We start from the raw sequence: 26,984 nt of genomic DNA, 5'->3' as shown, positions 1-26,984 counted from the left end.
TCCTATGTCTGCATACACTATCCAAATTCTCCTATATATATGTATAGCCAATCTGCTGTTGAGATTGTCGCTGGCACATATCATCCGTACTATTGTACTTGTCCATTTTCAATGTCATATTGTCAGTGACGTTGCCATGGGTGGAAATACATAAGTTGTATATAAGTGTAATGGCTAAACAGTTGTCTTTACATACATTACCTTAATTATCATCTATATATACACCCTCTTATGTTTGTATAGCCCATACACATCCTCCTATATCTGTATACCCCATCCACATCCCCCTATATATGTATACCCCATCCACATCCTTCTATATATTTATACCAAATCCACAATTTCCTATATCTGTATACCCTATCCACACCCTCCTGTATCTGTATACCCCATCCATACCCACCTATATCTGTATACCCCATGTACACCCTCCTATATCTGTATACCCCATCCACATCCTCCTATATCTGTATACCCCATCCATACCCTCCTATATCTATATTCCCCATCCTTACCCTCCTATATTTGTACACCCAACCATACCCTCCTATATCTATATTCCCCATCCTTACCCTCCTATATTTGTATACCCTATCTATACCCTCCTATATCTTTAAATTGTTATTTTACAGCATTTTATAGTTTTTAGTGTTATCACTGGTATTGTTTAAATAAATACATAAACATGATAAATAAATTGTGACAAAGATGTATCTCTGCCATTACACAGCTTGAATACACCCACCTATATCTTTATATTGTTCTTTTTCAGCATTTTTTGTATCTCTGCTACTAGACAGCTTGAATACAGGAATTTGAAGTAAAAATATAGTCTTAATAGGATCATCTCTTTCAAATTATTTTCAAAGTGCCAACACAATATAAAATTTTAAACAATTTTATTTCCTCCTTATTGAACATACAAATATTGTCTAGTAATTAGTCTTTGTTATGATTGTCATGACAACGGATTGGTGCAAGTTTTGTTTGACAAGTTGTTTGTTTACACTGACTTTAATTACAGCCAGTATGATAGTCTATGTCTTTGTGTTTTATAGTTAAATTAAGCCATTCAAGTCTATATAACTTTTTCATATTTTAAGTCCAATTTACACAATCATATGACTTTTGACTATAGCCTTGAAAAAATCAATTTACCCCAACAAATTGTATACATTATTTCAGTGATTCATTACTTTTTTTAAAATAGTTGGACACTGGGTATATACCATAAAATATTACCTTATGTGTTGTAACCAAGGGACTGGCACCTCTTTCTACCAGACATCTTGTGATCTGTAGATATCCCTCCTCAGCAGCATAATGTAAAGCTGTGAATCCACGGTTCTATAATATAACCAAATAACATGTAACTATAATGTACAATACTTTGTTGTCAATATCAATAATATACAACATATCCTACAACTGACATTAAAACTTGTCTGATAAACTGGACAATGTTGTGTAATAAATATAAACAAAATATATATCACATGAATCAGTGGTCAAAACTGAATAAAATGACCAGTCACACTAGTATTTATATTGTATATAAACAATAAATAAACATGTTTTGTTGTGAAATGTCAAAATTTCCATTAAACCTGATATCTTAAAAAAAAAATTTTCAAGAGATGTGTAAAATAATTATATCAATGGATTCAGTAGAACAAAACAAGCAAAATGAGACCCCACTTTATATAATTATTACAAATATTTGTTCATTAAACCTGTCTGATTAACAACATGATTTAGTGTAGATTAATAGTAATGTGATCAGACTAAGTAGATAACATACTGATGTGATGTCGATCTTACATCCTCTATCAATGAGGAGACGACAGATCTCCAGGCGTCCAAACCTGGCAGCAAACATTAATGCTGTCTCTCCATCCTCCTGGAATAATACAACTGACATCAAAACTTGTCTGATAAACTGGACATTGTTGTGTAATAAATATAAACAAAATATATATCACATAAATCAGTGGTCAAAACTGAATAAAATGACCAGTCACACTTGTATTTATATTGTATATAAACAATAAATAAACATGTTATGTTGTGAAATGTCAAAACTTCCATTAAACCTGATATCTTAAAAAAATATTTTTTTCAAGAAATGTGTAAAATAATTATATCAATGGATTCAGTAGAACAAAACAAGTAAAATGAGACCCCACATTATATGATTCTTACACATATTTGTTCATTAAAACTGTCTGATTAACAACAGGATTAAGTGTAGATTCAGTATAATTGTTCATTTTAATAAAATATTTTTTTTAAGAAACATGAAAAGTAGTTATATTTTCTGATTCAGAACAATAATACGAGTAAAATGAGACCCCACTTGATATAATTATTACAAATATTTGTTCGTTAAAACTGTCTAATTAACAACATGATTTAGTGTAGATTAATAGTAATGTGATCAGACTAAGTAGATAACATACTGTTGATGTGATGTCGATCTTACATCCTGTATCAATGAGGAGTCTACAGACCTCCAGGTGTCCTCTCCTGGCAGCAAACATTAATGCTGTCTCTCCATCTCTCTGGAATAATACAACTGACATCAAAACTTGTCTGATAAACTGGACAATGTTGTGTAATAAATATAAACAAAATATATCACATGAATCAGTGGTCAAAACTGAATAAAATGACCAGTCACACTTGTATTTATATTGTATATAAACACTAAATAAACATGTTTTGTTGTGAGATGTCAGAACTTCCATTAAACCTGATATCTTAAAAAAATATTTTTTTCAAGAAATGTGTAAAATGATTATATCAATGGATTCAGTAGAACAAAACAAACAAAATGAGACCCCACTTTATATGATTCTTACAAATATTTGTTCGTTAAAACTGTCTAATTAACAACATGATTTAGTGTAGATTAATAGTAATGTGATCAGACTAAGTAGATAACATACTGTTGCTGTGATGTCGATCTTACATCCTCTATCAATGAGGAATCTACAGACCTCCAGGTATCCATTCAAGGCAACAAACATTAATGCTGTGTATCCTTTTGCCTGGAATAATACAACTGACATCAAAACTTGTCTGATAAACTGGACAATGTTGTGTAATAAATATAAACTAAATATATATCACATGAATCAGTGGTCAAAACTGAATAAAATGACCAGTCACACTTGTATTTATATTGTATATAAACACTAAATAAACATGTTTTGTTGTGAAATGTCAAAACTTCAATTAAACCTGATAGCTGAAGATTTAATTTTTTTTTCAAAAATGTGTAAAATAATTATATCAATGGATTCAGTAGAACATAACAAGTAAAATGAGACCCCACTTTATATGATTCTTACAAATATTTGTTCGTTAAACTGTCTAATTAACAACAGGATTTAAGTGTAGATTCAGTATAATTATTCAACTGTCATGTTAAATTTTTTTTTAAGAAATGAATAAAATATTTATATCAATGGATTCTTGATTTTTTGATTTTGCCATGTGATTATGGACTTTCCAAATTGATTTTCCTCTGAGTTCAGTATTTTTGTGATTTTACTTTTCATTACAAATCTCTGAGTAAAATGACATCTCACTTTATATAATCCTAACAAGTATTTGTTAATATAATGATTAAATCTGTCTGATTAACATGATTCAGAATAATGATCAATTTTTTAAAAAGTAACTTTTTCAAAGAAATATGAAAAATAGTTACATTTCCTGATTTAGTTCGAGGAGACAAACAAAATGAGACCCCACTTTATATGATTCTTGTCTAATTAACAATATAATTTTGTATATATTAAGGAATGTGGTCAAAGTGAAGCAATAACATACATGTGTGATATTTGTTTTACTTCCGCTGTTAAACCTTGGTGTAAAAAATGGTCTTGTAAAGAACTTTATCAACTATAATTCAAAACAAACAAAAACAATTAACGAGAGAAAAAAAATACCTTTATGCATATTTTCTCTCTCATTAAAACTGTTAAATTAAAAACAGATTTTGATTTAATATCGAATTCAGTATAATGATATAAATATCAGTTTCCATACAGATTTATAGATTATCGTTGGTGATCTCAACAAGATTAATTTTCTCGCTTGAGCCAGTCACGGCGAAAGCAAGAAAAGCAATCGAGTTGAGATGACCAATGATAATCTGTTTATCGTTATTTTACCTATGACAACTTTGTCAATTTCATGTCAATTTCATTAGCAACGCCACGTGGCTCCTTAGTTTCTAGCAATACATTTCCATCTCAAGCGAGTAGCATGGTATGAAAATTATCACAAAAAAATATCCAAGGAAAAATGCACAAAATAGCGATAAATATTATTATATTATTTCAGAAGTAACTTGTAGTTATGTGTTTTATACTGCTAATGTACAATCTGTTATGTTCTGGAGTAACATGTTGTTGTGTGTTTTATACTGCTGGTGTACAATCTGTTATGTTCTGAAGTAACTTGTTGTTATGTGTTTTATACTGCTTGTGTACAATCTGTTATGTTCTAAGGTAACTTGCAGTTGTATATTTTATACTGTTGATGTACAATCTGTTATGTTCTGAAGTAACCTGTGGTTGAGTGTTTTATACTGCTTATGTACAATCTGTTATGTTCTGATGTAACTTGTTATGTGTTTTATACCGCTAATGTACAATCTGTTATGTTCTGAAGTAACCTGTGGTTGTGTGTTTAATACTGCTTGTGTACAATTTGTTATGTTCTGAAGTAATTTTTAGAACTTTGTTTGTTTTATACTGCTTATGTACAATCTGTTATGTTCTGAAGCAACTTGTTTTTTTATTTTTTATACTTCTGTTATTATAGTTCTAAAGTAAATTGTTGTCGTGTGTTTATGTACAATATTCAACATTTTGAAGTTTTTTTTATAGTTTTCACTGTTTCACTGTGCTTTAATTTTAAGTAACATGTAGTTTTGTGTCTTTTTTGTACATGTACCATAAAAGGCTGTATCTTCAAATGATTTTTCTATGAATTATTAAAATAAGGTAGTTTTGAATGTGACTATTTTACCTACATCTTGATAATCAATGTCTGCACCATTCTGTAGACATAATTTTAAGGCTTCTATATCTCTATTCCCAGCAGCTGTAGTAAGTTTCTGTAAGTAAACCGTAATAAAAATATATTGTAATGAATGTCCTTACTGTTAAATTTGGTAATAATTATGTTTTCTTCTGTTTAGCAATGCCTACATATATCAGTAGTATCCTTCCTTCAAATAACAGACAGAGAGGATTTCTTTAAATATCATAAAATTGTTGGGATTTATGCATTTTATATTATAAAGAAAAACACCAAGAGTGCACACACTGAAATGTCTCGCCTTCTTTACTAATCATTGATATTATGTTGATAGTCCTTAAAAAAAAGCTTTATCACAACTGTCACATAAACTTAACATTTTAACCAAGAAAACTAAACATTGACCAATGAACCATGAAAATGATGTCAAGGCATGTACAGCTAACAATTCTTCCTAACAACAGATATAGTTCACCTATTGGTTATAGTTTAAGAATACCAGACCAAAACACAAAAACTTAACACTGAGCAATGAACTGTGAAAATGAAGTCAATGTCAAATAAAACCTGTGCAATTGACATATACATCATGAAATATTTCCATACAACAAATATAGTTGACATATTGCATAAAGTATTAAATAAAAAGACCAAAACTCAAAAACTGAACTTTGACCACTGAACCATGAAAATGCGGTCATGGTCAGATGACACCTGCCAGCTAGACATGTACACCTTACAATCATTCCATACACTTAATATGGTAGACCTATTGCATACAGTATAAGAAAAATAGACCAAAACACAAAAACCTTACTGTAACCACTGAACCATGAAAATGAGTTCAAGGTCAGATGACACCTGTTAGTTGGACATATACACTTTACAGTCCTTCCATACACTGAATATACTAGATCTATTGCTTATAGTATCTGAGATATGGACCTGACCACCAAAACTTAACCTTGTTCACTGATTCATGAAATGAGGTCGAGGTCAAGTGAAAAGTGTCTAACGGGCATGAAGACCTTGCAAGGTACACACATACCAAATATAGTAATCCTATTACTTATAATAAGAGAGAATTTAACATTACAAAAAATATTGTTTTCAAGTAGTCACTGAACCATGGAAATGACCATGAAACTTCATAACATGAGGCATCTGTAACAAAGTATGAAGCATCCAGATCTTCAACCTTCTAAAATATGAAGCTTTTAAGACGTTAGCCGCCATCGGATCACTATCCCTATCTCGAGCTTTCTGCGACTTCAGGACTACAGTCGCAGGCTTGACAAAATTGTTAACCTTCAAAAAAATATTTTTTTTATAAAATCATGGACTAGATTTGGCATATCCTTGAATTTTCTTTCTTGTAGTATTTTCTGGACTTTGACCATTGTCCTTTAAAGACATGTTATACACTTAGTCCTTTAGTTGCCCCTACTTTTTTCCTTTTTAAGACATGTAGTTGTGTTTTTCATTCACTAAGTCCTTTAATTGCCTTTTGAAGACATGTAGTTGTGTTTCATTCACTTAGTCCTTTAATTGCCCCTACTTTTGTCCTTTTAAAAAAGGGTGTTGTATCGATCAGTTAGCTCTTTATACCATAAAATAGATTGGTCTTATTCAACTCACATAAACTTAACAATGACAAGGGGAAATAACTTCTGTATTTTATTTTTTTTTATTTAGAAAAATTGTCCCAATATTTTTTTCAAATAACTCTACAGACCTACTTAGAGTTACATATTTGACATTGTAAACAAGGATTCTGAAGGTACTACATAAATAATACACTATTTCCCACCACCAACTTTTATAATCTTCTTTTTCTCTCCAACCTACGGTACCGCCTCCCACCTCCCACCTCCTTCAGAAGCTGTCCACCCCCTCATACATCATGTACATTCATACTTGAAAAATATTCGCTTAATTTTTTAAACTGCATTTTTGTTTGTTTTGTTTAGTTACTGAATACTGATTCAAATCCTTTTTGTGTCACCCGTGTAATGAGTAAAAGTGTCAAATGTTTCGAGTGCACCTTGCTTTGTCCCAGTTTTGTATTATTTTGTTTTTGGAATAAGTAGTTTGGTAGTTCACTTAGAATTCTACTAGTTTTTATCTCAAGTTATCACATACTTGTATCCAATTGTACAATAATGGGGAACAAAACTACACATGACAAGGAGACTATTAAGTAAATCGTACCTCATTCCAATACTCCATTATAGCGGCTAAAACTAATTGTACAATAATGGGGAACAAAACAACAAATGGCAAGGAGACTATTAAGTAAATCTTCCACTATTCCAATCCTCCATTATAGCCTAAAAATAGAAAAGAAAAGTTATATTCAGTATATACTGTTGAATTTTAATTGAGGTATTTGTGTTATTGCCTATTGAAAATACATGATCAATATGGGTGGTAAAATACTGACCTAATATTTTCATCTTCTTATTTCATTCAAATAATATATAATAGCATTGAAACAGTAGTTTATCTCAACTTTTCTGCACTATTTAATTTAATGAACTGAACTCAAAACCTTAAAAATCTAATCACATACCTAAATGAGGTACAAATGTATTCTACAAACAGGGTGGGACTCTTTCCATCGAACACCAGAACATCTATTGCACTTTCCCAGACCTAGCAATTTCAAAAGTTTTATTTACCAGCATTAAGACACACAGAAAAATATCTGAATATTAAATATCATTTTTCAGCTTCTCGAAACACTGTCTATAATCAACTAGAACAGTCATATATAGATTATACCGTTGGTTTTCCCGTTTGAATGGTTTTACACTAGTAATTTTGGGGCCCTTTATAGCTTGTTGTTCGGTGTGAGCCAAGGCTCCGTGTTGAAGGCCGTACTTTAACCTATAATGGTTTAATTTTTAAATTGTTATTTGGATGGAGAGTTGTCTCATTGGCACTCACACCACATCTTCCTATATCTACATTAAATTCAATATTTTTTTTATTCTTTATGTGCCTGTCTGCAGCCAGGACCTTTAATTTTGTACCATATTTGTTTTTACTTCATTGTTGTAGTAGGCTGTGCGTTTTTTCCTTTGAAATGTTTTACATTTTATCATACCAAGGCTTTTTATAGATGATTATATGGTATGGGTTTTGCTCATTGATGAAGGCTGATGGACGTCCTGTTATTGTTTATAACTGTGTCCTATGGATAAGGAATAATTGTATCATTGTTAATCATACCACAACTCCTCATCATCGTATGGCATTGGTTTTGCTTATTGTTGAAGGCTGATGGACGTCCTGTAATTGTTTATATCTTTGTTTTTTTATCTAGGCATTCTTGTATCATTGTTTATCATAACATGCATTTCCATGAACATTTTCTCTGTACAATCAATGTTGTATAATTTAAAACTATTGGTTAACAGAAAGAAGTTGCACTGTAGAAACAAAAATTGCTAACATTCTACAAATCAACATTACCAAGCTGCTCATCAGATATAAAAGCATTCCCTTCCATATAGATGCAAAGAAAAAGAAATGTTCATTGTAAAATGAGTGTTGTATTATTTCAAACTATCAACCAACAGGAAGTGGCTGTATGACAGATGTGAAAACAGGAAGGGCTGTATGGCAGATGTAAAAACAGGAAGTGGCTGTATGACAGATGTGAAAACAGGAAGTTGCAGTATGGCAGATGTGAAAACAGGACGATGCAGTATGGCAGATGTGAAAACATGAAGTGGCTGGTTAACAGATGTGAAAACAGGAAGTTGCAGTATGGCAGATGTGACAACAGGAAGTGGCTGTATGACAGATGTGAAAACAGGAAGTGGCTGTATGGCAGATGTGAAAACAGGAAGTGGATGTATGGCAGATGTGAAAACAGGAAGTGGTTGTATGGTAAATGTGAAAACAGGAAGCGGCTGTATGGCAGATTCGTAAACAGGAAGTTGCTGTATGGCAGATGCGTAAACAGGAAGTGGCTGTATGGCAGATGTAAAAACAGTAAGTAGCTGTATGGCAGATGTGAAAACAGGAAGTGGCTGTATTGCAGATGTGAAAACAGGAAGTGGCTGTATGGCAGAAGTGAAAACAGAAAGTGGCCATATGGCAGATGTGAAAACAGGAAGTGGCTATATGGCAGATGTGAAAACAGGAAGTGGCTGTATGACAGATGTGAAAACAGGAAGTGGCTGTAAGACAGATGTGAAAACTTCATTTTGAAGAAGCAGCAAATATTAATTTTCAAGTCTTTGATTGAACTGCCCACAGTTCAAACCCACCACCTCACACACTTAAGGTAGATTGATGGTATACCGCCATCTTGGATTGTACAATCACAGTACAAAATCGGTCTAGTTATTTGCCTAAATCTGCAAATTTGGAGACAGATTCGCAATTCAATTGTTAGAAGTTTTTTTCTATTTAAAGAAAACTTGTTAATCAACTGTATTATACAAAATATTTTAACAAATATCATTTTCTATGGTTTTAAAATCATTTTTTTCAAATGAGCCATTTAAGGGGAAATAACTCTTTTAGTACAAAATTTATACTGGGCTAATAGGGAAATTTTTTATATTTACTTGTAGCAAGAAAACAAGTTTTTTTTTTATTTTCTTAAAACATATTATGAAACCTTTCTTCTCACAATTTATTTCAAAATTCTATCTCATAGATTTTTTTTTATGCACACTAATGTGTTTTTTCATGAACAAACTAACCAAATGTTGGCAATTTTCAACGACTCATACCTTGAAAATTAGCACGGTGACCCATACTTTTTATTAAATTTTTGAAAAGAGCATAGTAAAATCTTCATTTTGGCAAATTATAAAAAAATTCTGTCTCAAAAAATATATACTGGTGATCTACCTTAAGTGCCAGCAGTCTTTGTAAGAATCAGGCAATTTAGGTAAAAATCAAAACATGGTCAGAAAAAAACCACCGAGATTATCATGCTATTTTATACTAACCATCATCCTGAGTGAAAATTAATTGGTCTTTCGTTTGTGTGTGTCTGGTAATATCAAATAACTTGGTTAGAAAATTGGTTAGAATGATAGCAAATTACAGAGTTATCTCCCCTTATTTGTTAATTTGTAGTGCATTTCAGCCAAATTGTATCTTCTATTACCAGAAGAGAAAACGGAAATGAATGTTATTTTTGTGCATAACTACATTTTATGAACTGAAATCAATGTCAAATTGGGTGGGGTTTTTTGGTCATGTTTTCATCACTGCCTGATTCTTAGGCAGACTGGCACTTAAGTTGAACACAATATACCACAACACCCTGAAGATCAATGAGGCGGTTTTTAGGAAATGATTTGTCTTTAAAAACATATATTATACAATACATACTATAAGATAAATACTTATGTACCTCTGAGGTCAGTCTAATTTATAAGTGAGGTTGTGCCATCATCTAAAGCATCTGTGAAAAAAAACTACAATGTATAAATCATATATAATTTACTTGTTTAAGCACAATACATTTGAAAAATTGAAGTATGACTTTAAAATACTTCATTCGTACTTGTTATATAAATATATCAATGTGTGTGTGTTGTTTAAACCATTGAAATTCGTATGATATTGTTTTAAAACTGATTTTGATGTAAGTTTTGCTTTATTTTCTATTTTTTTTTGCATTATTTGAAGGTTTTCTGATTTCAGCAACATGGCGGCTCCTTAGTTACGAAATGTCATCTTTGGATTTGACAGAAGCTTACGTGAAAAACATGAAAATAAAAATTGCAAATGTTGGGTTTGAGAATTGAAAATGTTGAAAGAATTAAAAAGATTTTTTCAAGTGGTTATTCACCAAATAATCCATGCAAGATACAGATGTATTAGAATGCTATATCTAACAAGGAGTAAAAAAGAACACACACAGGATACCCAAACTCGCTTCAGTTTTTTTATGACCGTATTTGTCCTATTAGAATTGAAATAATTCATAGAAGCCATAGATTGTTTGAAATTTACACATGGCCTACATGGCCTAGGCTTTGATAGTCGAATTTTATCCAGAGTGTTAGAATCTATGGCTTCCATGAATTATTTCTTAGTTATTTCATTAACATGAATGATCCTAAATTTTATGGCCAGATTTATGAAAATGTAGACCTTGTCATGTGAGGTTATTTTTGAATTGTCGACTATATATTGACCTGTACATATCTCTTATATATATTGACCTGTACACTTCTCCATTCTTGCTTTGTTGGGTTGCTGTCTCATTGACATTTAGCTCACTTTATTTTTCTTTAGCACAAGTTCAATGCTTAAGTTCAACCAATCTATTTTTGAAGGCAAACAACATTGTAATGATGTCCTCACATTATTTGTGTCTTGTTTACTATCATACTATAAAAACATTGAAGTTATGGTATTTTGAATGTAAAAACTATATGTTGATTATCTCCCCTTATAAAGTTTGAATATTTTACATTGGAAACAAATTTCAATAGTAAATAATCATATGTGTAAGTTCACATATACTGTACACTTACCTACAATAGTAACGTGACTGGACAAGGATCACATTTACTGGACATGGATCTAATAAATAAAAATAATAGATGTTCAAAATAAAAATTTGGCTAAAAAGAAAAAGACAAACAACAGTACACAAAACACAAAATTAAAAATGTGGCACTTGTGTTGCTCATTAATGTAAGTACTAAGTTTTCATTGGTTGAATACAATGTTGACCTCTTTCATTGAATGGTTGCTGTCTCATTGACATTAACATCCAATCTTTCTTTCCTACGTCACAAGTGACTTCTTAAAAACTCTTACTTTTTAAGCAACTCACATTGTAATGATTGCTGTGTTTTGTTTGGTTTGGACTCCCAAATGCAATTAATTTTGTAATGATGTCATGTTATTTTTTGTTTCCAATTTTTTTCACAAAAGTAGATGAGTGTCAAATGTTAATCCTGTTTAAAAAGAATTAAAAATCAAAGTGATGAAAATGGAAAGATTTAAAGAGTAGCTTGAATAATTTTAAATCATATCTACATATGGTGCGGACAAAAAAGAACAGAAATAAGCGCTGGTGTAATGCTCCTTAGAATTCACCAGTTATTTCTTGATTATCTCCCCTTTAAGAATATTTAACATTTACAATTGAAATATATTTCTGAATTTCATTTGATAAAATAAATAACCAAACGTGTCAATACAATTTGACTATAATTTTCACTTACTTTTACTAAAGTAATAAATTGACTGGACTTGAATCAAATAAAAACGAACAGTAGATCTTTCAGGCAGAAATAAAACAGTTCACTTACCTTTACCAAGTTATAAATTCACTGGATTTGAATCAAATAAAAATGGACAGTATATCTTTAACCTGAAAATATAAAATAGCTTAATTTCAGTTTCAGATAAATATCGGTTGAACCATGTCTGAACATGTATGTTATGATGGTATGATTATAAACCCCTTACGGGAAGGATTGTGCCTGATGTTCACATGATGAAATCATAATCTTTCAGTCAGTTTAATTTAGCTGGAGCTGGCATGTCAGTTAACTGCTAGTAGTCTGTTGTCATTCATGTATTATTGTCTTTTTGTTTATTTTATTTGGTTACATCTTCTGACATCAGACTCGGACTTCTCTTGAACTGAATTTTAATGTGCGTATTGTTATGCGATTACTTTTCTACATTGGTTAGAGGTATAGGGGGAGGGTTGAGATCTCACAAACATGTTCAACCCCACCGCATGTTTTCGCCTGTCCCAAGTCAGGAGCCTCTGGCCCTTGTTAGTCTTGTATTAACAAATGTATTATTTTAATGTTAGTTTCTTGTGTACAATTTGGAAGTATGGCGTTCATTATCACTGAACTAGTATTTATTTGTTTAGGGGCCAGCTGAAGGACGTCTCTAGGTGCGGGAATTTCTCGCTGCATTGAAGACATGTTGGTGACCTTCTGCTGCTGTGTTTTTTCTATGGTCGGGTTGTTGTCTCTTTGACACATTCCCCATTTCCATCCTCAATTTTATATAGATATAGGAAGATGTGGTGTGAGTGCCAATGAGACAACTCTCCATCCAAATAACAATTTAAAAATTAAACCATTATAGGTTAAAGTACGGCCTTCAACACGGAGCCTTGGCTCACACCGAACAACAAGCTATAAAGGGCCCCAAAATTACTAGTGTAAAACCATTCAAACGGGAAAACCAACGGTCTAATCTATATAAACAAAACGAGAAACGAGAAACACGTATATATTACATAAACAAACGACAACTACTGTACATCAGATTCCTGACTTAGGACAGGTGCAAACATTTGCAGCGGGATTAAACGTTTTAATGGGCCCAAACCTTCTCCCTTTTTCTGAAACAATAGCATAACATCACAACATATAAAAACATACGATAAAATATCAATTAGCAGACTTAACTCAATCAAAAAACGTATGATTACACAAAGAACGAATAAATTTGATCTGCGATATCTGAATACAAATGTAGTTAATTAAATATTAGAGATACTTGTTTAGCTTATGACAAGTAACTTGTCGTGTAGATTGCGTTGTTAACGTTTGTCCTACTTAAAAAAAATACTTTATACAAGAAATAATTATTACAGGATGCTGCTACGAAGTCTCCTAAACAAAGCGCGCAAAATTAGTCATTCCCACGCCCATGGTCGCCTGACATTGGGTAAAGTCCAATACAAATTTGTCTGGTCTAGTAAAGTGATATGCACAAGTGACGTCTACATGTAGGTATTACACTTGTATGTCATTCAAATTTTCTTGAAATCATGTACAGCAATATTCATGATTCAGGGGTGGGGATCTAGACAGTTTACAACTTCTAAAACAGGCAGGAGATAGGGGTAAGAGTGACCCTAGGGGCTAGCCTTTTATTTCATCTGATTTGTTTTAATATCCAATACACGACTATATATGGTTAAGGGTAGGGGATGACAACCATATACAAGTTTTCAAAAAGAAGAGGGTGGGGTCACCTCTGTGGACTTCTTCTATATTTCATTTGATTTGTTTTATTGTCCAGTACAACAATATATATATATGGTTAAGAGTAGGGGATCTTCACCATATCAAAGTTCTCAAACAAGAGGGGTGGGGCTGACCCAAAGGGACTCCCATTTTATTACATTTGATTTGTTGCATCATACAAAAATGTATATGGTTTAGGGGTGGGGATCTCGATTGTTTACAAGTTTTCAAAAAGAAATGGGTTGGGTGACTGACCCCTCTGGAGTTCCTCTATATTTCATTTCATTTATTTCATTGTCCCATACAAAAATATATATGGTTTATGCCTTATGGGTGGGGATCTCAACCGTTTACCAGTTCTCAAACAACAAGGGGGTGTGAGTGACACCTGGGGATTGGCCTTCTATTTCATTTGATTTGTTTTATTGTCCAGTACAATGATATATATGGTTAAGTGTAGGGGATCTTGACCATTTCCAAATTCTCAAACAAGAGGGGTGGGGTGGGGCTGACCCAAAGGGACTCCCATTTTATTTCATTTGATTTGTTTTGTTGCCCCATACAAAAAAATATATGGTTTAGGGGTGGGGATCTTGACCGTTTCAAAGTTCTCAAACATGAGGGGGTGGAGCTGACCTTACTCCCACTTTATTTCATTTGATTTGTTTTGTTGCCATATACAACAATGAATATGGTTTAGGGGTGGGGATCTCGATTGTTTAAAAGTTTTCAAAAAGAAATGGGTGGGGTGACTGACCCCTCTGGAGTTCCTCTATATTTCATTACATTTATTTCATTGTCCCATACAAAAATATATATGGTTAATGGGAGGGGATCTCAACTGTTAACAAGTTCTCGAACAACAAGGGGGTGGGATTGACCCCAGGGGACTCGCTTTTTATTTCATTTGATTTATTTTATTTTACTGAATAAGAATATATATGGTTTATAGGTGGGGATCTTAATTGTTAACAAGTTCTCAAACAACAAGGGGGTGGGAGTGACCCCAGTGGACTCACCTTATTTCATTTGATTTGTTTTATTGTACCATATACAATGTAAGAAAATATATGGTTTAGGGGTGGGGATCTTTACTGTTTTTAAGTTCTCAAACATAAGGGGTTGGGTGGGGTGACCCCATGGACTCAACCTAAATTTAATTTGATTTGTTTTCTGGTCCTGTGATCATTACTGAAAATCTTGTGTGTCTGTCACTTACTGTTTTCAAGTTATAGTCATTTGAAAATTTAAAAAAAAATCCCATAGGGTTCTATAGACATTGTAAATTCATCCCTTCTGTTGGCCCCTCAAAATACGCCTAAATAGACCACAAGAAGAAAAATAATAAGAACTGAGCAAAAAATTTGTTCAGGAGTCATAATAGCAAAAAGTATAATTACGAATTTTGTTATAGTCTCGAGTTTCTAATGGCGAATATGAAAAAGACTGAGTTTGTTGTGGGCCCAGATGAGATGATTTATCATGATACTCTTTAATTTTTAGGACTTCTTTGCTTTAATAGAATTTTTAATTGTCTGTCCTTTGCAGATGTCTTTACATGTACTAATCATTTAAGTAATTTCATGGCCAATTAAAATCTCATTTGTCTGTTATCTTAAGAGCACTGCTCATTTACAAGCCCCCAAGGGGCAATTTTTGAAGGCCTTGCCCTTTGGGAAATCAGTTTCTTTGTTGATTCAATGAGATGAAACATTGAAAGTTAAACAAAAATTATGAGCTAACCTGAGAATAATTGTTAAAGGTTTTTACATCTCAAAACTGGAGAATTGTTGTGGGATTATGAAAAAAAGTAAATTTTTGAGAAAATTAAGGGTAGATTATTCAAACATTATTATTAACTTATATAAGTATATATTATTTACTTCTACTTGTACAAAAAAAAAATGTTGTACAAGTATTACCTTTGACTGACTGTAACTTTCAGATTAAGAACAGCAATAAGAGCACTGTTCCTTTGCTATTCGTGTGTGATTTTTTGCTGTGCATGTACTGATTTTGTGTCATAAATGGATACCACATATCATTTGTTTTTCTCTTATAGTATTCATTGCTCATGTTGTTGTTCAATGGCAGCTTCAGCGCATCCAGTATGTGCTTTTGGTGCATGTTTTACAAATTTTTGGTCAGGTGGAACAATTAAAGACAGCCATCACAAACAAGTGATGCTGCAGTTAAATTCATATAATTGAATACTTTTCTTGTAAACATGGAACCATTGAACTATATTCTTAACCTTTGGCATAACTAAACTGTTATCTTGAAGAACATATATCATGTCTATGGGCTCATAACGAAATAACGTCAGCCAATCAGAAGACACGTTACATCCAAAATTAAATTATTGAACTATATTCTTAACCTTTGGCATAACTAAACTGTTATCTTGAAGAACATATATTAAAACAATAAATACTTTAAAAAAACTATTTGACCAAGGTAGACAACTTAAGAAAATCAAAGTATTTAAAGAACTGGAGGAATAGAAAAGTATCAAATGTACTGAAAGAATAGATTCTATTAAAAAAATGTGTAAGGGTCCCGCGGAACCCAGTGTCTCGCCTACTTTTGCTGTAACTCCCAGGCTCAACAATATGAATAATGAGGAAAACAATCAATAAAAATATTCCTCTTGATACTATCTTTTGATATTAAGAAGCTTCTGTCCAAGTTTGGTAACAATTTCAGGATAGTTTATGAATCTAATAAGTAAGTCCATTTATAAGTAAAATACAGATACACAGGTACAATATATTTAAAAAAATCCTTTCTAGATTCTAGCTTTTGATCATAAACAAGCTTCTGTCCAAGTTTGGTACAAATTTAAAATAGTATAAGAAAGTCATTAAATTTAAAAAACAATTTACCACCGAGTGAATGTGTTGTTTCCTAAGCAGAAAACCTAAGTCCATTTAAAAGTATAATACAGAAAAAATGAATTATTTTTTTTACAAAATTTACTTCTGAATATTATCTCATGATCATAAACAAGCTTCTGTCCAAGTTTGGTACAAACCCAGGATAGTTAAAGAAAGTTATTAAAATTTAAAAAACTTTAACCACAGAGTGAATTTAATGTTTCCCCGCAGAAAAACTAAGTCCATTTATAAGTAAAAAACAGAAAAAATAGAATTTTAATTTTCCAAACTTTACTTCTGGATACTATCTTATGATCACAAACAAGCTTCTGTCCAAGTTTGGTAGAAATCCAGTATAGTTTAAGAAAGATATTCAAATTTAAAAAACTTTAACCACAGAGTGAATGTAATGTTTCCCCACAGAAAAACTAAGTCCATTTATAAGTAAAATATGGAAAAAATGGAATGTCATTTTTACAAAATTTACTTCTGGATACCATCTTATGATCATAGACAAGCTTCTGTCCAAGTTTGGTAGAAATCCAGTTTAGTTTAAGAAAGTTATTAAAATTTCAAAAACTTAAACCACAGAGTGAATATTTGTTGACGCCGCCGACGACGACGGAATGTAGGATCGCTTAGTCTCGCTTTTTCGACTAAAGTCGAAGGCTCGACAAAAATGAAATTATAAACAGTTATACATTTATCATAACTTCATTGGTGTATTTAAGCTTACCAAATAATTTCCTTTATTTCACATTCATATAAAAAACTGATTGTTGTTAATAAATATCGTTATTGTTAATTAAATGAAATGAATTATGATTCGTCAAAGTTTTTAACTAAAATAACATGTTTCCAAAATCTTAGTAATTATATTGTTTTCTTATGATATTATTAAATGCTGTTATTACTGTACAATTTTCTCCAAATATCTCCTTTTAAACTAAAGCTTGGTGTTGTTTTAATACATAAATACAAAAATTTCTCAATTTTCTCAAATTTTGTTCATCAAAGAAATATGAAGACAACGGCTTGGTATTATTTAGTAACATTTGCATATAAAAAGTAATTTAGGATTTTGGTGCTTATTCTTCCAAAATGTCAGAGGAAATGAAATATCCGTGTAAAATGTATTGATAATTGAGTCATTGACACAATTCAGTGCACTGGCTGTGAGAAATGGGTCCATACCAAATGTGTACCCATGAGTGATTTATTGTTAAAGAAATGGTCTGATGCTAATCTGTCTTTTCTATGTTAGAATTGTAACTGTTGTTTCACTGATGGGAGTTCGACAGGGTGAAATTATTGAAAAGGTAGGCATTTTTCTTACATATATATATATATATATATCTATAATGGCATTTAATGTGTCCTTTTTGTTATTGGTGCTGATTTGTATCCATTTAGGCGTAATATTTTATTAAAAGGTAACATTATGCAATATCTTATTTAAACATTATATAATATGTATAAGTAATCATTGTGACCTTCTGCTGTTGTTTTTAATATGGTCGGGTTGTTGTCTCTTTGACACATTCCCCATTTCCATTCTGAATTTTATCGTCCTAAGATGTCGGATGAAAAACTAGGTCAGTATCTGTATTGTCTGTTAAAGTGTTTCTATAACATTTTCTTTACAAATCATATGTTGATACGATGTAAATTTATAAAAGATTCACACGGAAATCACTAATGACTACCGAGAAATGTGCATGAAACAAAAATTTGGATTTGAAAAAATCGCCAAGATGACCGTAAATCACAATCGAGATGACCGTAACAGAATCAGCGATTGATAACAAGGGTGACCGTAATTGGTTTTAAGATGACCGTAATTTATAAATGATGACCATAACTTTTAAAGAATGACCGTCAATTTTAAGAAATATCCCGGCCATTCCGTATTTCTATAACTACCTTTTTTTGGTATCAAATGATTAATTGTGTTGGTATAAACTTATTTATATGAGTCATCATAAAAAAAAGTGCAAATTTCGACGAGGTAATATTTTGAAAAATGATGTCATTGTTTAAAACTTTTAAATGTGTCCCGCTAATCTAAAGTATGGTAGCAACGATATTCAGAAATATGCCATGGGAAAAATGAAGAGTTTCTTCAATTTTAACAATTTTAGGTTATCCTTTGAAAGAATCGGGTCAATGGTGTTACCAATTTAAAGCATACATTTAGGTACTAAATATTATTGTTTAACATCATGAACTGTTCCAATTTGTTGTTTAGGTTTAAATTATGACTTATTGACATTATTCATATAGCTGTGCATTCTATTTAAACATAAATTTCAGAATACATTGTCGTAAAAAAGTTGGCTGTCCTAATTATAATATGGCAGTGGTAAATACTAAAAAATACACTTAAACTGAATATATGTGAATTGTATAAGATTAAATGATAATAATATACCTAATCCTTCATACACGACCTAAAAACACTTTCATTCATGTAATACATGATATTGTTAAAACATTGTTAAATAAGTATTGTTTTTCGTAAATAATATGATGTTTAGCTTGTTAAACATGAAAGAAACACAAAACAATGCTGATTGTCATGATATATTCAGTGGTGTTATTTTATCAAAATGGTCTCAGCATTGACAATAACACCAATGATTTAAGGTGTATTTTAAGATTCAGTTACGAAATAAGTGCTCCATTCCCCTATTCTATATGTTTTACTGGTGCATGTTTCTATAATGAATATGTTTCATTATTCAAAGTTAAGGAAATGTTTTCAAAAAATGATTTTTATAAAGGGTACACCATGGACACTATTTCCAATGTTTATTATACAGAAAGATGTTGAGATTTAGGGAACAAATAATAGAGAATATCGAATGCACATAAAAATTTTAAGAAAAAAAATAGATGGCAAATTTTGTATATATCTTATTTTGGACTTTAAATAATTGTATGGTTTGTTTGATATTATCACAATTAGATAATACAAATGCACAAGATCACAAATAAATTGCCGAAATCCTACACCACAAAATCCTCAGTGAGCCAACAGTACTACATTACTTTGCTTTCAAGTCGAGTTATCTACCTTACAATATATAACGTAAGCCATATTGTTTTCAACAAGGAATTTGCATAAAAAAAATACAAGACATAAAAATTGATTTTCTGAAGATTCCGCGTACTTTTATTAATTATGAACGCCATAAACCTTAATCATTGTATGCTGTAACACTAATTGAAGCAAAAAAACACCTAAAACACATGCATTAAAATTTCTTTTCTCAGGATATATCATCTTGTTTTCGGGATGTTACGTTTTTCTCGCATTTTGCGGGAAATCGTGTTACCCAAAAATCAGGATCAAGTTGGTTTAAATTTTAATATCTAACATAACAATAACACAACCTAAACCGAAACACAAATAGTATTGTTACATTTGTAATAAATCTCTTTCTAACCAAGCCTAGCATTGATTACGATAGTTAATGTCCGACGTAACAATAACTATACAGTATTATATGTCACTTGGTTTCAAGGTAATTGTAGCCAGTGCCATTGATACTCTGTACAATTTGTGAACTGTCTCTGTACAGACCGTCACGTGAAAGGCCCTATTGGGTAGTCAAACATACCCTTATCTTGAAAACAAATACAAGCACTGTTAAACTCAAGGTTCTGTTTGAATTGTGACTGTTAAAGTTGAGTTTGCAAGTCCAAATACCCCCCCCCCCCCTTTTGGGAATTCCTGGCTACGGGCCTGAGTCAAAGATATACTAGTTAAAACTTATAGGCAGATTTGGGAGGAGGGCATGGGGTCCATCCTCCCCCCTTTTTGTGGGAAAAACTTGGTTAGTTAGGGAATCACTGGAGCATGACTGCAGGGTTTCCCATGGGTCTATTATTTTTTTCGCCACCTCTTTCGCCAAAACAATATATTTTTCGCCACATTATTATTTTTTTCGCCAAATAACATAACTATATTTTTTGTTTAAAATTTATATTTTTTTCTACCCCCCCCCCCCCTTTTTCCCCCTTTCCCTTAAATAAGATGATTTTGCCCATTGTGTCTATGATTATACTCTCAAACTTATTTTAGAGTTTACATGCTAATGAATAAACACTAAAAAATTACTTTAAAACAACATATTTTTTTAATTTAAAAGGGAAAACTATTCATTGTATTTTAAACAACTTTAGTAATTGATTGGGCCACTATACTTTTAATAATAAAGAAGATATACGTCCTGGAATATAACAAAATTATTGGACATGTTTTTATCATATAATACCAGTATAGTTCTTAGGGAAAGTTTCTTTAAAAGAAAAATACTGATGTTCCCTTTCGTACTAAGAAGTTTTTTTTACAACAAAACAAAAGCTTTTATCACATGAAATTGATCCCTCGTTTCATGTGTAGTCATTACATTGAAGGTCTACTCTCAATCGAGCCAACCTTTTGGATAGATTTCTTTATAATGACAGTTTTCTTTTTTTTCTTGACCATCGTAAATGAAAAAGTTGAGACGTAAAACTATGCTTGAAACACGTGTGTCACTCAAACGACTTTAAAAACGTCTTCCTAATCAATTACCGATATTTAAGTCAAAGGATAATTAAAGTTTTAAATCCGAGATTTTTCTTGCTTTTGGACATTTTTCGTCACAACAACAGCTTTCTTTTCTAAACTATCTTTAATAGCGGAGGAGACGTCAAACGTTTGCTTCACACACGTGCATCGCAAAGTGGTAAATAAATTCTATATGTGACATTTAGCAGAAGCCATTTAACCATATCATTTTGTCAAACAATTCAATCAACACCTTTATTAATATAGTCCTTTGTTGTCGATAGAAATGAAATGCAATCAGCTATTTATTTTCTGTCCAGACGTTAATGAGGTCAAGGTGATTTCCGAGTATTGTCTGATCGGGTAAAGTCCGAGAAACTCGAAAAAAGTAAATAAACAAGATGGAGGAAAATAAATCGTTCTATATATTTCTTTCGCCAAATTCTTTCGAAAATGACGAAAAACAGCGGAAACCCTGCATGACTGGAAGTCGGCCCCCTCTTATGCAGTGAGTGGATTCGCCACTGCTTGTAAAGTAAAACTATGACTATTTAGTATTGCATGTGTATATTCAAGGATTTTTATATTCTACTATACAAGTCCTTGGTATATTTTACTGTTGTTTGGAACTAGGATCACCACTGCACCAGCTGGGACCAGCATTTCAACTTGCACGTCTTATTCTAACACATCTCTGTGTGTATACACAACATATTTAATATATCTTTTAATATGTTTGACAAAAAACGTCTATTCTTACCATTTCTTTCACAATCGTTTCAGGAAACATACTTTGACAGGCGGCGGGAAACTATCTACTGTGCATAATATACAACTCGTTTCAGGACTTGTTTCCGGAAAATTTTCTGACAGGATTTTTTTTTTAAAGTTTTGCTGTCTAGAGAACAACACTATAACTTCGAATCGCAGATTCCTATATAGCGTAAAGGGCTGTTTCCGCTCGTCGGTAGTAGATAGATTCCGTTTTCTGAAATAAATCCGACCCCTCGTTTGAAAAATCCTGGACTCGCCCCGACTGCTCCATAGTCTTATATGGTAAACAAAAATGCTGTAAACAATTTCGTAATGGGATTTCGTAATGAGATTAAATAACTCTGATTTGTCCAATAAACTAGTAATAAATGTGATCATGTGAACAGTTTTCTTGAAAGAAAACAAAAAAATGTTGCATTCCAAAACCTTTTTCGTTTTGCAGTAATGAAGATCACATAGAAAAAATGACGAAAAAATCTGACATTTGGTCGTCAATCGGCAATACTGATACACATAAATATTAGTGACCGCTGTCGACAATAAACTAGCAATTGATATTAATATAAATCATAAACAAACGTTGTTTGTAGAAAATTTATGAGGGGGGATAGGAGGGGTCCTGATCCCGAAATCCCGAGCTTAAAAACACGAAATCCCGAAATCCTGAATTTAAATAAAGTAAATCCCGACGTCCCGAAATCCGAAAAAAAAAGAATTCCCGGATCCCGAAAGGGTCAATCCCGAAATCCCGAAATTAAAAAACACCCGATTCCGGAGTCCCGATAAAGGAAAACACAAAAAATAGTTACAATTAAAAGAAAACAAAAAATAAGGGATTTTGAAATAAGGAGGAGGGCAAAAAATGTCCTGTCTATAAGTTCAATGACACTCCGGAAGGCGCCTGCTACTAAAAATAGGATTAACAGATCCTACTCCACATTCGGCACCCGCCGTGTAGCTCATGTTAATACAAATCCGGTAATAAGGCTAATTCGGTAGGTTTCATTTGGGACATTTTTTGATTAGGTCACTTTACTGGATCATTCAAATTGCGTGTGTAATGAAATAGGAAGTTATGTATTCTTATTTAGATGGACCTTTAAATAGATTTACCTTTGTAAGCAACCCATTGAAATAGCACAGATAGTTATTTCAAATCATTCATGGGAGAGTTACACAAAGACGATTGAAATACCTGCAAGACTTGTTTATAAGTGTATTTTAAACAAAACAATATGTACATCTTACCAGGCTTTACAAGTTTTGTTATGAAGTCCAGCTTTTCTCTTTGATTTACTATGCTAACTTAATAAAATAGTAACATGAATAGTTGTCTTCTCATATTCCAGAATAAGGCTCAAAGGGTATACATACTTGTAACATATGACATTTAGCACCATACAGTAGAAGATGAAGGCTTTTATAGAGGGAGGAGGAAACATAGGTGAAAAGTATTTGAAGCAGGCGCTCAGTATTAAAAAAAATTCAAACAAATGTCGAACTCAAAGAAAATTTTAAATCGGAGAGTCCCTTATCAAAAGGCAAACTCAAAAGCAAAACACATCAAGCAAATGAAAAACAACTTGATATCATATTGATATTTTAAATAAATTTTCAACAGAGCTTACTGCAATTACCTTTAACAGTAGTCCTGTTGGTTAAAAGAGAATTTCCATTTTCGTTTCCTTTATAAACATTGTCGACAATTCATTTCTACATACGGGTATCTAGTATGCAATACAATTCATTTCTACATACGGGTATCTAGTATGTAATACAATTCATTTCTACATACGGGTATCTAGTATGTAATACAATTCATTTCTACATACGGGTATCTAGTATGTAATACAATTCATTTCTACATACGGGTATCTAGTATGTAATACAACACCCATCAATGCAATATAACATATATATGTTTATTGAACCGATACCAAAGATCATCGTTTAAAAGGCTTTTGTACATAATGCAAACTAGTTTGTGATTTTTCGGTTCATTCTCATTTATCCAACTTTTTTTAGAATTATAAGTAGTACAGGTAAAAAAAATGGATAGATGAGATCAAAGGTAATCAAGAACAAAGGGTTCAAAAGGTGGAACACATGATTGAATATGGAAAATTGACCTTATTGAACAGTGCTAAATTGAAGCAATCATGTCACTGTCTAGTTCCGATCGGTTGTATATGGCATGAATACATATGGTGCTTGAACTTGATGGCAAAATGTAGGTCTGATTACTAACTAATGGATATTGAAACAATATGATACTACCAAAGGCTATCCAGATTGGGAAGTAAAAATACTATACTAAATATACATGTTACTAGTATAAATGCAAATAACGCAAAACCTCCAATGAACAAATATTACAGATTTGTGGGTTTCTTCTGTATAAATGATGAAACATTTATTTATTATCTGAAATATACTAAATTTTATTTAAAAGTAAAATGTAACAAGTTTACTTTCGCCTATTATATATATATATATATTTATTTTTTAAATAACATAAAAACATACAGGAACAAATTTACTGTCAAATTTTAAAAGACACCTTATTATTACTAAACAAAAAACCCTATAATTAACAAAAATATAAAGTTGGCTAAATGAGAATACCTTATTTTAAAAAGTTGGATAAATGAGAGGACACCGATTTTTCATATGTTAGCGTTTACTTATAATGCGAATCTTTATGAAATAATGCAAACAGTTGAGTCATTTTTTTCATATTTAAACTGCAAAGGTAGCTGGTGTTAAAATGAAGTAAAGCTGCAAGCATTAATACCTTTTATCTGTATATTAACTTATTGCAAATTAAAATGTTGGAGTCTTATTGATGGCATTATTAATGAGCGGAACAAATAAATTAAGAAAACACACAAAAACATAACTGTCAAATGAGGATCTGGATGGGGTAGTTTGTGATTTTTCATTTGTAAGGGTTAACTTATAATGTGAATCTTTGTGAAATAATGCAAACAGTTGAGTCATTTTTTCATATTTATATTGCAAAGGTAGCTGGTGTTAAAATGAAGTAAAGCTGCATGTATTTATACCTTTTATCTGTATATTCACGTATTTCAAATTAAAATATTGGAGTCTTATTGATGGCATGATAATTAGCGGAACAAATAAATCTAAAAACAATGTTAACACCTCAGTGTTAATGAGGATCTGTATGGGGTCCTTCGTTTCTGTCTTCTTTGATTTTTTTCACATTTATTCTATTCCTTATATGGGTCTTTTTTCTTTTTTTTTCTATTTATTCTCTGTTCATAAGTTTTATAGCAACATTTTATTCTCTCTTCTTTTTTGATTGCCTTTTTACTTTTTTCTTTACTTTTTTTGTCGCCATTTTCTCTGTACATTTTAGTCATATTCATTATTATATATAACAAGCGGTCGTATGCGTCTTGTGCAGGATTGGTTAGATTCAACAAAATAGTTTATATTAGCCTTTTATTTAATTGGTTAGATTAAAAGAAAACGCTCGTCTGTTTAGTTGCTACACCACTGATAACCCATGTTTGTCATGACCACGAATAAAATTTAAACTGTTCATTCTGAATGAAAGTATAATTGAGCAGGTGTTCCTCAATGAATCACATTTTGCTGGTTTATCATGTGGAGTTTTACTGATTTCAGTTTAAAGGTACTTGAAGACAGGACAAGTTTTTGTTGCGTCCTCCTCCTTTTTTAAAAAAAATCCATTTTCTTTTCCTTTCAATTATTTTCCTTTTTTTTCTTTGGTAATATTTCAACAAATTTTCTAAAACAACATTTGAAGGAGAATTAACCAATTGTAGTAAACTTACGGATTTGCGGGTAAATAAGACGGAGGATAAGATGAATGTCTTGTCGAAAGTCCAAAGCACTCCGGAAGTCGCCTACTACTGAAAGACCACTCTTAGTGATGGTTTTCTATAATCAAAATCTTAACTTAAAGCACACCATGTCATTTTAATGTTGAGTACATTTTTATTTTATTTTGATAACTAAACTAATCTTCTAAAAAAATAGTGTGTGTCGAAAGTTTTATGTTTGTAGTGCCGGATTTGGCATGCGGAAACATGAATCAATATTTTGTGTCTTATTCATATGACTGGATCATTCAAATGTCGTAAAGTCAATGATACCTGTGCAAATTAAAAGAATAAGGAAGTTATGTCTACTTCCTTGTTAGACGGACATTCAAATATATTTATCTTCGTTGTAAACCCCAGTTTTATTGTTATACTTCGTCGTTAGATAGATATTCAAATATATACTTATCTTCGTTTTAAAACCCCAGTTCTATTGTTATACTTCGTTGTTCGACGGACATTCAAATATATTTATCTTCGTTTTAAAACCCCTGTTCTATTGTTATACTTCGTTGTTAGACGGACATTAAAATATATTTATCTTCGTTTTAAAATCCCAGTTATATTGTTATACTTCGTTGTTAGATGGACATTCAAATATATTTATCTTCGTTTTAAACCCCAGTAATATTGTTAATCTTCGTTGTTAAATGGACATTCCAATATATTTATCTTCGTTTTAAAACCCAGTTCCACGTTCTGTTGTTATACTTCGTTGTTAGATGGACATTCAAATGTATCTATCTTCTTTTTAAACCCCTGTTCTATTGTTAAACTTCGATGTTAGATGGACATTCAAATATATTTATCTTCGTTTTAAACCCCAGTTCTATTGTTAAACTTCGATGTTAGATGGAAA

At 31.7% G+C, this 26,984-nt stretch overlaps 1 long non-coding RNA gene across 1 annotated transcript; it reads right to left on the bottom strand.

Moving 5' to 3' along the window:
- Positions 1–2,965: 2,965 nt before the first annotated feature.
- On the bottom strand, positions 2,966–22,281 carry LOC134691492 (uncharacterized). The gene is made up of 8 exons (XR_010102147.1): positions 22,240–22,281; positions 12,357–12,418; positions 11,571–11,619; positions 10,439–10,489; positions 7,628–7,710; positions 7,267–7,385; positions 5,048–5,131; positions 2,966–3,050 (listed from the first exon to the last, which is right to left on the bottom strand). It is a non-coding gene; the product is annotated as an uncharacterized LOC134691492 (long non-coding RNA).
- Positions 22,282–26,984: the final 4,703 nt, after the last annotated feature.

Source organism: Mytilus trossulus, chromosome 11 (assembly GCF_036588685.1).
Source record: "Mytilus trossulus isolate FHL-02 chromosome 11, PNRI_Mtr1.1.1.hap1, whole genome shotgun sequence".
Taxonomy (NCBI): domain Eukaryota; kingdom Metazoa; phylum Mollusca; class Bivalvia; order Mytilida; family Mytilidae; genus Mytilus; species Mytilus trossulus.
Note: the sequence above shows the minus strand (reverse complement) of the source record. Positions and strands in the feature narration are given on the sequence as shown.